The sequence below is a fragment of the Elephas maximus genome, chromosome 10 (assembly GCF_024166365.1).
Source record: "Elephas maximus indicus isolate mEleMax1 chromosome 10, mEleMax1 primary haplotype, whole genome shotgun sequence".
Lineage (NCBI taxonomy): Eukaryota > Metazoa > Chordata > Mammalia > Proboscidea > Elephantidae > Elephas > Elephas maximus.
In genome coordinates this window covers 27,061,838-27,075,367 of record NC_064828.1, presented here as the reverse complement: position 1 = coordinate 27,075,367, position 13,530 = coordinate 27,061,838, and the positions used below count along the sequence as shown (strand labels likewise).

The window sequence follows — 13,530 nt, the reverse complement described above, 5'->3', positions numbered from 1 at the left end:
TCTTTAGTTTTTAGGTAATATACTTATCTATTCCAGGATCGTATCTTGAGTACCACATTGGATTTGGCAATCTTGTTTCCTTAGGCTTCTCTTGACTGTGACAGTTTCTCAGACTTCTTTTTTTGTGTGATTTTTAACAGTTTTGAGTTGTACTGGTTAGGTATTTTGTGAAATTTCCCTCTACTGAGATTTGCCCAGTGTTTTTATCATGATTAGGCCAGGCTTATGGATTTCTGGAGGAAGAACACAGGAAAAAAGATGTCATTCTCATCACATCATATGAAGGGTACATTTTATCAGCATAACTTATCACTGTTGACGTTAACCTTGATTATCTGACTGAGATAGTGTTCCTCAGTTTTCCCATTGTAAGGGTAGTCTTTTTCCTCCTTTCTGTGGTTTACTTTTTAGAAGAAAGTTACTATGGGGAGTTCACACTTAAGGAATGAGGCATTAAACTCCTTGAGGGTCAAGTGTCCTGTTCATTTATTTTTAGTCTATTTCCTCTCAGATTACAAAATTTCTATTGTTCTGTGTTTCGTTTACTGTCCTTTTTTAGGCCAATTCCTCCACTCTGTAGTTAAGCCCATCCATTGAATTTATTTAGTTATTGTTAAAATTTTCATTTTTTCTTTACGTCTTGTTTCTTTCCTAAGACTCTCTCTTCTTTGCCAAGGATGTTTTTGTTTTCCTTTTTTCTTTTCAAGTGTGTTCATAATTGCTCATTGAAGCATTTGTATGACAAAGGCTTTTAAATATTTTTTCAGATACTTGTAACATCTTCCTCACCTTGGTGTGGCATCTATTGTCCTTTTTCATTCATGGTGAGATTCCCTGGTTATTTGTATGACTAGTGATTTTTTTTTTCTTGAAATCTAGACATTGTGGGTATTATAAGAATAAACCAAAAAACCAGACCTGTTGCTGTTAAGTCAATTCCAACTCCCAGTGAACCTATAGGGCAGAGTAGAACTGCCCCATAGGTTTTCCATGGAGCACCTGGTACTTTCAAACTGCCAACCTTTTGGTTAGCAGCCACAGCTCTGAACCTCTATGCCACCAGGGTTTCCATTAGAAGAGTGGACTTCATTTAAACCTTCTCTTTTACCTGGCTTTTTTTTACACCACTCCGGCAGGGGATTGGTAAGGATCCTGTCTTGTTACTGCAAGGTGGAGATAGAAGTCTGGTTTCCCACTCTACCTCCACTGATACTCAACGCAGGGGGCTCCTTGGTACTGCTTGATGGCAGTGAGAGTTCTGACTCTCCATTAGACCTCCACTGATCGCTCTTAGACTGCGAGTAGTAGAAATGCCTTGTTACTGCTATATGGCCACCATTGACCCCATGGGAATGAAGTGCTGGCTCCTTGCTTGGTGTTCTTTGACCCCACCATAGGAGTCAGTTGGGGAGGGGGAGTTGGGCTTGGTATGAAGGGGAAGTAGAAGTCTAGGATCCCCACTTGGCCTTTGTTGGCATGAGTGGTTTTGGCTAGAAAGTTTTTTTTTTTTTTTTTTTGTGGCGTTTGGCTGGAGTAGAATGCTTACTGTCTAACAAATTTCTGTATTGCTAGGTGCCTCTTTCCTGGTCCTATGGATAGAGAGAGTAGATTTTCCTTCCTTCCTTCTTTTTTTCCTTCATTTCCTTTCCTTTTATTTCCCTACGCTTCCTTCATTTATTTGATAAATTGATCCCTAGGGATTATTAAAAATAATGTGCAATTTTAACTCTAGGGAGACCCCGTAGTCCCCTTAAGCATCCCTCCTTGTGCTTCTCAAACAGGGTATGTGATTTTGTGCCATGAGATACAGAAATCCTTCAGTTAAATGTTTTCCTGAAGGGCCAATTTTATTTAGAGAAAAGAATTTTATATTATACAAAATACATGTATACTGTGGAATAAACCCATTGCTGTCAATTTGACTCTGACTCATAGCAACCCAAAGGACATAGTAGAACTGTTCCATAGGGTTTCCAAGGCTGCAATCTTTACAGGAGAAGACTGCTATAGCTGTCTCCCATGGAGTGGCCGGTGGGTTCGAACCACCGACTTTTGGTTAGCAGCCAACTGCATAACCACTGTGACTAGGAAGTAAAGTTTGTAATGAACTTTAAAATAAAACTTTGGATTTCAAATAATTATTGTTCCCACATGGCCTGTGTTCTCTGACCACTGTTCTTAAGCATGCATTGGGGGAAAGGTTGAGAAACACCATGCTGGAGTATTTCTTCACCTGGCACCCAGAAAGTCCTTCCTCTTCACACACCTTTCAGCCCCAGTATGGCCACAACTAAAACCCTGGGCATTCTCTCATTTTAAGTAGGTTGGCCTCTCAGCTGAAGGTCTTCTTGTTCAGTATGGGGTTTGGGCACAAACATGGAAATCTTGGCATTGTTTTCTGTGCACACTTTTCTGTCTGAGGCTTTGCCCTACAGCCTTCTGAGAGACACACATTGCTGTGTGGATAACATGGAAACTGCTGCACACAAATAAAATATGCTTAGGTTATTGTGTTCTATATATATTCCGAGTGATATTACAGTTGTCATAGTCAGTTTGGGGAGGATGGGTTCTACGTATTTCCTGGCACATCTAGGAGAGAACCATCCATGAAGGAGGCTAAAGCGCTGCTGAGTGGCTTCATGTCTTCTATGGTTGCAATCTGATGGATTTGCTTCTAGTTTTAGCAAGTTTTCATAATCAGGCAAATTTTAAAACTCCTCCTACCAATGTTAATTTACCACTTGTTTCTGTGCTGTGAATGTGCAATATCACTAAATAGGCAGAAAATGACTGTCACATCTGGGAACGTAGGGGTAATCTCAGTTTGTGTGTAGTCTTTAGTCAGTGACAACATGAAGGAATTAGAACATGTGGGGTTCAGGAATTAGGAAAGCTGATGAACATTTTATGCCATTATATTAATTATAAAACATTGTTTTAATCTCCAAGATATATGGTATATAGAACTCAGTCTGAGCTCGTATACTCAAAGATTCTCTTAAGTACCTTCAATTCGTATGGAGTGGATCAACATCACAATGATTATCACAGGTTATCATCAAAGGAAATTTCAAAGTGATTGCTGCTCTAATGTTGTGTTAATCTAAGAGTCTAGCAGAATTTTGCTACATGTATCACATTAATAATTAAGCTCCTTTTGAAGAACTAGTATGAGCCAAGCAACCAGGAGACTATTATAGAGATGGAAGGTATGGATTATTCCCTTTGCACAGTTCACCATCCAAGGTGTATCGACATAAAACAATTAGGAAGCAATGTAAGATTGAATCTAGTAGAATTGACTGCTAGATTTTGTGGTGTTCTCAGTGCTGAACACCCTGCTCTGAAAACCTGCTTTAGAGTCCCCTTTCCCACAGACACACTCTAGTATGACCTATAGAGTTTTCTTCTGGAGGTGGATAAGGTCGTTTAAAAAGGTTCCAATCTAGTTAGGACCCAATTAAGTGTATGTGAAGAATAAATTAATGTTTATCTATATGACTGTATTTTGCATGAGAAGAATAAATTAATGTTTATCTATATGACTGTACTTTGCATGAATAAGTTGTAGGATTAGAAATCAAACTGAGGATTTTAGATATATATTTGGCTAGTCTTGATGATAGAGTCAGTACCCTAGATATTTATTAACTTACTTATAGGTATTTGGTTTGTGTCTATTGTGTACATTGCCCTGACTTGGGCATTGAGGGACAAAGCAAAAGATATCTAGTTTTTAGACTTGCTCATAAAAGAACAGGTAAGCGTCCCTACAAAATTGTATGCAATTAAATGGCCAAATTGCAGATAAAGATACTTTTTGGGGAAGGGAGAGTTCAAGGAGACATCAGGTATTATCTCATGGAAGAGAAAGGGTTGATTAAGATTTACTTCAGTAGATAGAAACCCTGGTGGTGTAGTGGTTAAGTGCTATGGCTGCTAACCAAGAGGTCAGCAGTTCGAATCCACCAGTGCTCCTTGGAAAACTCTATGGATCAGTTCTACTCTGTCCTATAGGGTCGCTACGAGTTAGATCGATTTGATGGCAGTGGGTTTGGTTTTTCTGGTTTTCAGTCGATAGACAGGGGCAAGTCTCACGGTCAGGGGAAGCACTATGATTAAAACACCCAAACCCAAAACAAACCTGCTGCCATCAAGTCAATTCTGACTTACAGCAACCTTATAGGGCAGAGTAGAACTGTCCCATAGGGTTTCCCAGGAGCAGCTGATGTATTCAAACTACTGACCCTTTGGTTAGCAGCCAAGCTTTTAACCACTATGCCACCAGGGCTCAGTTGGGAATAAATGTGTTTAAAAGAAGTAAGAAGGCTGATCATCGTGAAGTGCAGGGTTATACAGTGGATAAGTGGGAAAGAAGACTGGACCTAGCAGTCTATTGGAAAGACTTTGAATGGCAAATGAAGAGTTTGTACTTCATTTATAATTGATAGAGATATGAAGCACACTGTTTTTGGTGTGAAAGAGAACCTCAATCAATGAAAGATGTCCATTTTTTTTTTTTTTTGAGGCTGCTTGGCCCATTGTCTTTAAGAGTATTTATTTTCTGAAGTTAGAAGACTCCTCCTTCTCTTGAAAGCCTTCAGAAACACCTGCAATCAATTCCTTCTGGCAGTCAAGATTAAAACCAGCAAAGACACATATAAAGTACAGCAAAAAGTACATATAACATACATATAACAACCCTACATAATTACTCAGTGAGCTATGCATATTTAAAATGTTTTACTGAATATACCATCAGTGAACTGAACTTGAACTGCCAAAATCCAAACCAAACCCACTGCCATTGAGTTGATTCTGATTCATAGCAACTCTATAGGACAGAGTAGAACAACCCTATAGGGTTTCCAAGGCTGCAAATCTTTAGAGAAGCAGACTGCTACATCTTTCTCCCATGGAGTGGTTGGTTGTTTCTAACTGCCGAGCTTTCAGTTAGCAGCCAAGTCCTTTCATCACTGTACCTCCAGGGTCCACTGAACTGTTAAGGAACAGTGAAAGGGAATTCTCTCTCTTAAGTATGAGCCAGAACATGATGTACTGATGCCATTCTCTATTGTTATTGTAAATAACACAGGCCAGAAGTGACAAACTCAGTTTCCCTTCCAAAAGTGTCTCAATTTTGGCTAATTCATAATCTCAGGACTTTCTTTAGGGCATCTTTGATGTCTTTGTTTCTTAGACTATAGATAAGAGGGTTTAGTAGTGGAGTCACTGTTGAGTACACTAAAGTGACGAACTTCTGCATCCCTGCTGGGTTCCCTGATGTTGGACTCACATACATAACCATAAGACTTCCATAGAACAGACACACCACCATCAGGTGGGATGTGCATGTGGAGAAAGCTTTAGTTCGACCAGTTCCAGAGGGAACATGAAGAACAGCTCTGAGCACCAGGGCGTAAGATCCCAAAATGGAGAGGAAGGGCCCGAAGTATGTGGAACCAGGAATATCAATGCTGGTGTCAGATGGATCCTGGTTGAAAGCAGAGAATACCAGAAGGATGTTTACCTGTGTTTTACTGATTACACAAAGTCATTTGACTGGGTGGATCGTAACAAATTGTGAAGACTGGGAATTCCAGAACACTTAATAGAGCTCATGAGGAATCTGTACGTAGATCAAGACACAATTGTTTAGACAGAACAAGATAATACTGTGTGGTTTAAAGTCAGGAAAGGTGTGCATCGGGTTGTATCCTTTCACCACACCTATTGAACCTGTATGCTGAGCAAATAATACGAGAAGCTGGAGTATATGAAGAAGGATGCGGCATCAGAATTGGAGGAAGACTCATTAACAACCTGCGTTATGCAGATGACACAACTTTGCTTGCTGAAAGTGAAGAGGACTTGAGGCACTTACTGATGAAAATCAAAGGCCGTAGCCTTCAGTATGTATTACACCTCAACATAAAGAAAACAAAAACCCTCAGAACTGGACCAATAACAACATCATGATAAATGGAGAAAAGATTGAGGTTGTGAAGGATTTCATTTTACCTGGATCCACAACCAACGCCCATGGAAGCAGCAGTCAAGACTCAAAAGACCTATTGCACTGGGTAAATCCACTGCAAAGTACCTCTTTAAAATATAGAAAAGCAAAGATGTCGCCTTGAAGACTAAGGTGTGCTTGACCCAAGCCATGGTATTTTCAAAAGCATTCTATGCATGTGAAATCTGAACAATGAATAAGGAAGACCGAATAAGAATTGATGCCTTTGCGTTGTGGTGTTGGAGAAGAATATTGAATATACCATGGACTCCCAAAGAACAAACAAATTTGTCATAGAAGAAGTACGACCAGAATACTCCTTGGAAGCAAGCATGGTGCGACAGTGTCTTACATACTTTGGACATGTTGTCAGGAGGGGTCAGTCCCTGGAGAAGGACACTATTCTTGGTAAAGTAGAGAGTCAGCGGAAAAGAGGAAGACCCCCAAAAAGATGGATTGACACAGTGGCTGCAACAATGGCCTCAAGCATAACAAAGATTGTGAGCATGGCGCAGGGCTGGGCAGTGTGGTACATAGGGTTGCTGTGAGTTGGAACTGACTGGAAGGCACCCAACAACAACTATCTAGTTAGTTACTTTCCATCCCCAACCCTCCCCTTCCTCTTAACCATCAAAGATTATTTTTTTCTGTGTGTAAACCTTTCCTGAGGTTTTATAATAGTGGTCTCATACACTATTTGTCCTTCCTTGATTGACTTATTTCACTGAGCATAGTACTCTCCAGATTTGTCCATGTTGTGAGATATTTCACAGATTCATTGTTGTTTATCATTGTATAGTGTTCTGTTTTATATATGTACTATCATTTGTTTATCCGTTCATCTATTGATGGGCGTTAAGTTGTTTCCATCATTTTGCTATTGCGAATCATGATGCAACGAACATGGGTATGCATATGCCTATTTGCGTGATGGCTCTTATATTCTCTAGGATATATTCCTAGGAATGGGATTGCTGGATTGTATGGTATTTCTATTTCTAGTCTTTTAAGGAAGCACCATACCATTTTCCACAGCAGTTGACCTCCAAACAAGCGTGTTAACCATTTGTACAACAAAGCAACTCCCTACATGGTACAATGAGGGGGGGGAGGGGAAAGGATAAAAGTGATTTAGAGCAAAATAATCTGAATTTTCTACTTATTGACTATTATAAAGTACATGTATTTTAAAAAGAAAAGAATAGAATGAGGGAGAGATGCTGGATATACTAAAGAAAACATTTCCAAAGTGTCACAATTTTGCTGAGTGGGCTCTCTCCCCCTCTTTTGTCATTATCTATGCAGGACATAGATATGCAAGACATGTAGAATCACAGGGTAGAACTTCTTCACTTACTGTATTGCTATTTAAATGCTATTCAAACTACTGTTCTAACACAGTTTTTTTTTTTTTTTTTGGAAAAAAGCAAAATCAACTGTATTATAAGTTTATATCTCACTTTTACATTTAAGGTGATGCTTTAGCCTAAGCTACTCTGCCTGGCTTCACCCTCCATTAGCTGACAGTTGCTTGAAAAGCAGGCATAGTGTTCAGGAAAAATTACTCAACTTCTAGGTCAGAGTCCTGGATCCCTGGGTGGTGCAAGCAGTTTGTGATTGGCTACTATGGAGCAGTGGTTAAGAACTCAGCTGCTAACCAAAAGGTTGGCAGTTGCAATCCACCAGCCACTCCCTGAAAGCCCTATAGGGCAGTTCTGCTCTGGCTATGAGTTGGAATCAACTCGACAGCAATGGGTTTGGGCTTTTGTTTTTTATACTAACCTAAAGTTTGGTGGTTCACACCCACTATCAGAACCATGGAGGAAAGGTCTGATGAACTGCTTACCTATAGATTGCAGCTAAGAAAACCCTATGGAGGATTTCTACTGTGTGATGCATGGAGTCGCCATGAGTTGTATCAACTCAACAGCAACAAGTTACCAGTTAGAGTTATCTAGGATGTTTCAACAGTACAATTCATCATAATCAGAAACCTTTATGTATGTGGATCACATGATGTAAAAAAAAAAGATGAAAATCATGAAGGAGAGGATCTTCAATCAAATGTATTGCTTAGGTATTAAGGAGTAGAATGTGAGCCATATGTACATGCAGGCTTTGTTCATACCAATTTTCCTTTTGTAGTCCTTCATAATAACACCATTTCATGGGACAGTTTTAGTTGACTCAAACTAGAATGATTCAAATTGTAAAATTACTACATCATGTTCATTATCAATGAAAGTTGCTATTTTGTGTAATCTTGCTAGCAGGACATTAGGGCTTAGTCATTTTTCCAGTAGAAATAATAGTATAATGGGGTCCTTAAGATCCTACATGGGTTTCATCTCAGGTTCAATCTCACATAACCTCCAACCTGCAGTCTACTATCAACAATACATCCAAGGAGTTGAACGTTTGTAATGTAAATACCATTATGTTACTCCTTTACTGAAAACTTTCCAAAGGCTTCTCATCTCATGCAGAAATAAAAGTTCTTAAAATGACTTATAAGGTTCTGAACAATTTGCTTCCCTGGTCACTCTCTGACTTGATCTCCATTAGTCTTTCTCTTATTCTCTCTACTGTGAAACCATCTTCCTTGGTGTTACTTGAATACACTCCTGCCTCAGAATTTTGTAGAGAACTTACTTTCCTGCATGCAGGAAATACTCTTTCCTCAGCTGTCTACATGGCTCCCTCCCTCACCTCCTTCAAGTTTTTGCTTAAATCTTGACTTCTCAGGGTGGCCTTTCCTGACCACCCTATTTAAAATTTCAACCTTCTCTCCTATGCTCCCTACCCTCTTTCCCGTTTCTCCATAGCACTTACCTCTCTCTCTGACATGCTATATATTTTACTTATTTACTGTTTTTCTTTCCCCAACTAGAATGTAAATTCCATGTGGGTAGTAGTTTTTGGCCATTTTGGTTGTAGTGTCTCTCTAGTGCTTAGAAGAGTGTCTGGACATAGTAGTTGCCCAATAGTATTTGTTGCCCAGTGAAAGAATGACTACTACTTTATCTAATGTCAAAACCTTTACTACTTACTTAACCATGAAACTTTCGGTTTGTCCCTAGTGTGGAAGACTCTCAACCATCAAGAACCAAGGAAATTAGAAAGTTGTTCTGTTACGAAATCCTTTAGTTCTGTAGTCATTAGGCATTAAAATTTATTCCGTATTCACTTTGTAAAATATTAGACTATGTTCAGAAATGCCTTGAGTACACCAATGATGATCCACCTGGGATGACAGCTCTCTGACCTTCTACACCCAACCCCTCCAGTAATCAAACCTAAAACATTGAGAAATACCACAGATGTAATGACCTTATATCTACCAGGATTACCCATGTTGAAAATATAGTTGTTACAATTAAGTTAATTATAATACAGCTCTTCCTGGTTAGCTGAAGATTAAATCGATGAAGGGCCCCACTGAGAAAATGTCTTCTTTAAAGTGTGCATTGGCAGCTGAAATCAAGTCTTTCTTAAGTGATCCTTTTCGTGTGGACAGTGGTCTGCTTGGTCTCACATAGATTATGCTCATTCTATCCTCAAGACTTTCTTCAATGCGGCCTTCATTTCTTTGTTACGTAAGCTGTAAATCAGAGGATTTAAGAAGGGAGTGACCACAGAATAGAACAAAGTAATAATCTTCTGAAGTTCAGCTGGGTTTTCAGATGTGGGGCTCACATACATTGCCAAGAGGGCCCCAAAGAATAAACACACCACCATCAGATGCGATCCACAGGTGGAAGAAGCTTTTCGTCGGCCAGCTGCTGAAGGGACTCTTAATACAGCTATCAGTAAAAGGATATAAGAGCCAAGGATGTATAGAAGGGTGAGGATGATAATGAGGGAGCTCAGGATATAGAAGACAATCTCAGTGATAGGAGCTGGAGCACAGGACAGAGACATCAGTGGGTCCATGTCACACAGAAAGTGATCAATGATGTTGGGCCCACAGAAAGACAATTGGGAGAGTCGCATTGTGGAGACTGAGTAACTAAGGAACCCAAACACCCAGCAAAGAAACATCCAGAGATAGCAGAGTCGTAGGGTCATGATGGTTGGGTAGTGCAATGGGCGGCAGATGGCGAGGTACCGATCATATGCCATGACACAGAGGAGATATGTTTCAGTTGTAGCAAGGGAAGTAAAAAAATAGAAGTGCAGGAAACAGCCAACAAAAGAGATGGTTTTTGTTTCTGAGAGGAAATTGGCCAGCATATTGGGCACAGAGGAGGTAATGTACCAGATTTCAAGGAAAGCAAAGTTCCCCAGGAGAATATACATTGGTGTGTGGAGTCGTTGGTCCCACCTCACAGCACAGACAATGGTGCCATTTCCCATCATGGTAAATATGTAGACCCCAAAGAACAACAAGAGGAAAATTTGCATCTCCTGGCCACCAGGGAAGCCTAGGAGGACAAACTCCGTCACAGTGCTTTTCACCGAATTGTTCATGAATCCCAGGGCTGCAGAGAAGACAGAGAACAGCATTATACAAGTTGTTTTGCTTCCTGAGAAACCTGTAGGAAACCTATGCATGGCACCTATGCTGGCCATTTGGGAATTAGTTTGGAATAAGGTATCCACTGACTCCGAACTCTTCCTTAAAAGCCACCAATCAGTGGTATTAGTGATTCTAAATTTCAATAAAATTGGGTTCGTAGCAATAGAAGCTTTGTATTTTATGGACTTTATCAATGTGCTAGATTAAAAAAAAAAATTTCCTCTTTGAAATTTCAAAAACTCAGAAACATCACCCTCTCACCTCTTTGAAGGGCAGCCAAGTGACTATCAGTTTGTGTTTCTTTTTCACACCTATAGTTATTTATTTTCATAGGCCCACTTTTAGTCCAAGTTACTTTTTATTAGGACTGAAATGACTATGTTCTGACATCTCTCACCCAATGGAAAGTATTTGACATACTTCTCAGTTAGCCTGAACTGTGAATGTCCATTATACACTTGTTTCTGTGTCTAGTTCACATCAGAATAATTTTCTCTTGTAACATATCAGCGAATTATAAGTCTTAACACAGAAGCCAAAATGAAAGGTCATAGTAGTATTTTCCTGGAGAGTAGAGAGCTAATAGTTACCTCAGAACATTCCTTGAATTTGCTTTACTTCAAGCTTTTATTTTAAACCCCTCTAATTTATCAACTGAACCTCTGCTACCTTAAACAAACACGGTGTTTTAAATAATTTTATCATAAATGTCACTTGAAACAATTTCTTTCAGAATACATAGTTTGGTTACTTACATGTAATCATTCTTGTGCTATCCAGATATTGCACATGATAAAAAAAATACTTTATTTCTCACAAAATTTCAAATAATCTAAAGTGCTTATGCTTTGTGATTTTAGTTTATTTACACCACAGTATTTAAAAATTTACTTTTCTAAAATAGAATACCTGTTTTTAATTATTAAGCACATAAAAAATATGGAAACAGACAAAGAAAAATGAGGAATTATCTCACTTTCCAGAGAAGACAATTTTAACTCTTTGGAGTATTGCGTTCCTCTATTCTTTAAAAAACGTTAAAAAGAGATCTTCAAAATACATTGTTTTATAACCTTTTTTTTTTAACTTAATACTTTTTAGACTTCTCTCCATGTAAAAATACATGGCTCTACCCCATTAATTCAATCACTGCATTGTCTTTTATTCTATAAATTGAATCAACCCCTAGTGATAGATTTATGCTTGACCTATAAAATAAATGTAAGATTATTAGAATATTTAATGGTTAGTCAGTGTAGCATGCCCTAGTTTTTGATGATGAATATGATAGATATGCTTTTGATACCTATCATATACTGAAGCTAGTCAGACAAAACCCTACTACATATAAGATGAATTCTCTCTATATTTCCATGTTGTTGTTAGGTTCTGTCGATTCGGTTCCAACGCATAGAGACCCTACAAGACAGAGTAGAACTGCCCCATAGAGTTTCCAAGGAGCAGCTTGTGGATTTGAACTGCCAACCTTTTGATTAGCAGCCGAGCTCTTTAACACTGCACCACCAGGGCTCCTAAAAAGCAGGATACTAGTTGCCTGAAAGGCAGAATTGAACCACTCTGTTGCCAGACATCTACAGGTTTGAAGCCTGCATCCCAGACCACTGAGGTTCATTCGGGTGGTATTTTCCACAGCATGTTATAATATATCCACTGGGGCATGTGACGTAATGACTAAATTGTATGTTTATGTTTTTCTGTCTAGGCTGAAAGCTCCTTTAATTCACGGATGGTGTTAAATTCATCTTTATATTCTCAGTTGACTCAGTTTCTGGTGTCCAGTAGGCATTTATTAAATGAATGAATGGATAAATGCGTTTCAGACTTGCTATCCTGTCATCAAAAACCTGAGTTTCTGAACATTGCCATTGCTGAGTTTCCAATCTGAACATCATTGGGTAGAATCTTGTGTGACTCTGACCAAATTGTCAGCAGGGCTACTAATTCCACCTTGGGGCCCAGTAATCCCATCTTGCCTCATATCCCTATCATCCTTTAGGGTCCGTTCTAAATGTAAGCCTCTCCACTCATTTACTCTGTTGTATATTTTCAACCCTATAATTGACATTCTGCTCAGTCCTTCTCCTTATTCCATCTTTTTCTTCCTAAGTGCTCCTCCTCTGTACTTGCTTCTTGGTGAATGGTTCTTCTCTCCATTCATCAATCCATTCAGCATTTACTAAAGCCAGAAACTTGACAATCATTCAAGGCACCTTCTAATTCTGTTACCTCCTATGTGCAACTAATTACCAAATCCTGTTGATTTTCCCTCCCAAATGTTTCTCAAATATGTCTTGAGCACTTAAGAGATCAATGTAAGTATGCTCTCTTTGTTTGGATGGTTCAGTAGTGGAGCACAGCAGCCACACATGTAACTTACAAAGGAAAATGGGCTGCTTTTTAGGAAGGATGAAGAGTACGGTTTTAGGAAGAAAGCATATGATTTGGTGAAAAAGAAGAAACCCAGCCTGGCAGTCTATGGGGTGACATACCACAGCTGAGACATGTTCACAACTGATTACTCAATCCAGACCAAGAACCCATTACCACTGAGTCAATTCCAACTCATGGCAACCCTATAGGACAGACTAGAACTGCCCCATAGAGTTTCCAAGGAGCAGTTGGTGGATTCAAACTGCCAACCTTTTGGTTAGCAGCTGAGCTCTTAACCAATGTACCACCATCTGATTCAATCCAGTAACACTGAAATCAGCAGTCCTGGCATGTCATGTACTTAAAGGAACATAAATGATAAAGTCAAATTGATTTGGGTTCTAGTACTATATGATCCACTGTGTGATTTTGGGCAAGTTGATATCTATCTTGCAGAACTCTTGTGAAAATAGAATTGAACACCTGCCTAGCACAGTGCTTGCAATACATGAGGACCTAAAAAAAAAATTGCTGTTAGATTGTTAATTAATATTGCTACTAACAAACATGATTACAACTTAATTGGGGTAATAATGTTTAG

General features: G+C 39.1%; 1 non-coding gene across 1 annotated transcript; it reads right to left on the bottom strand.

The window, feature by feature from the left end:
• Positions 1-12,090: 12,090 nt before the first annotated feature.
• On the bottom strand, positions 12,091-12,177 carry TRNASTOP-UCA (transfer RNA opal suppressor (anticodon UCA)). The gene has a single exon. It is a non-coding gene; the product is annotated as a tRNA-Sec (tRNA).
• Positions 12,178-13,530: the final 1,353 nt, after the last annotated feature.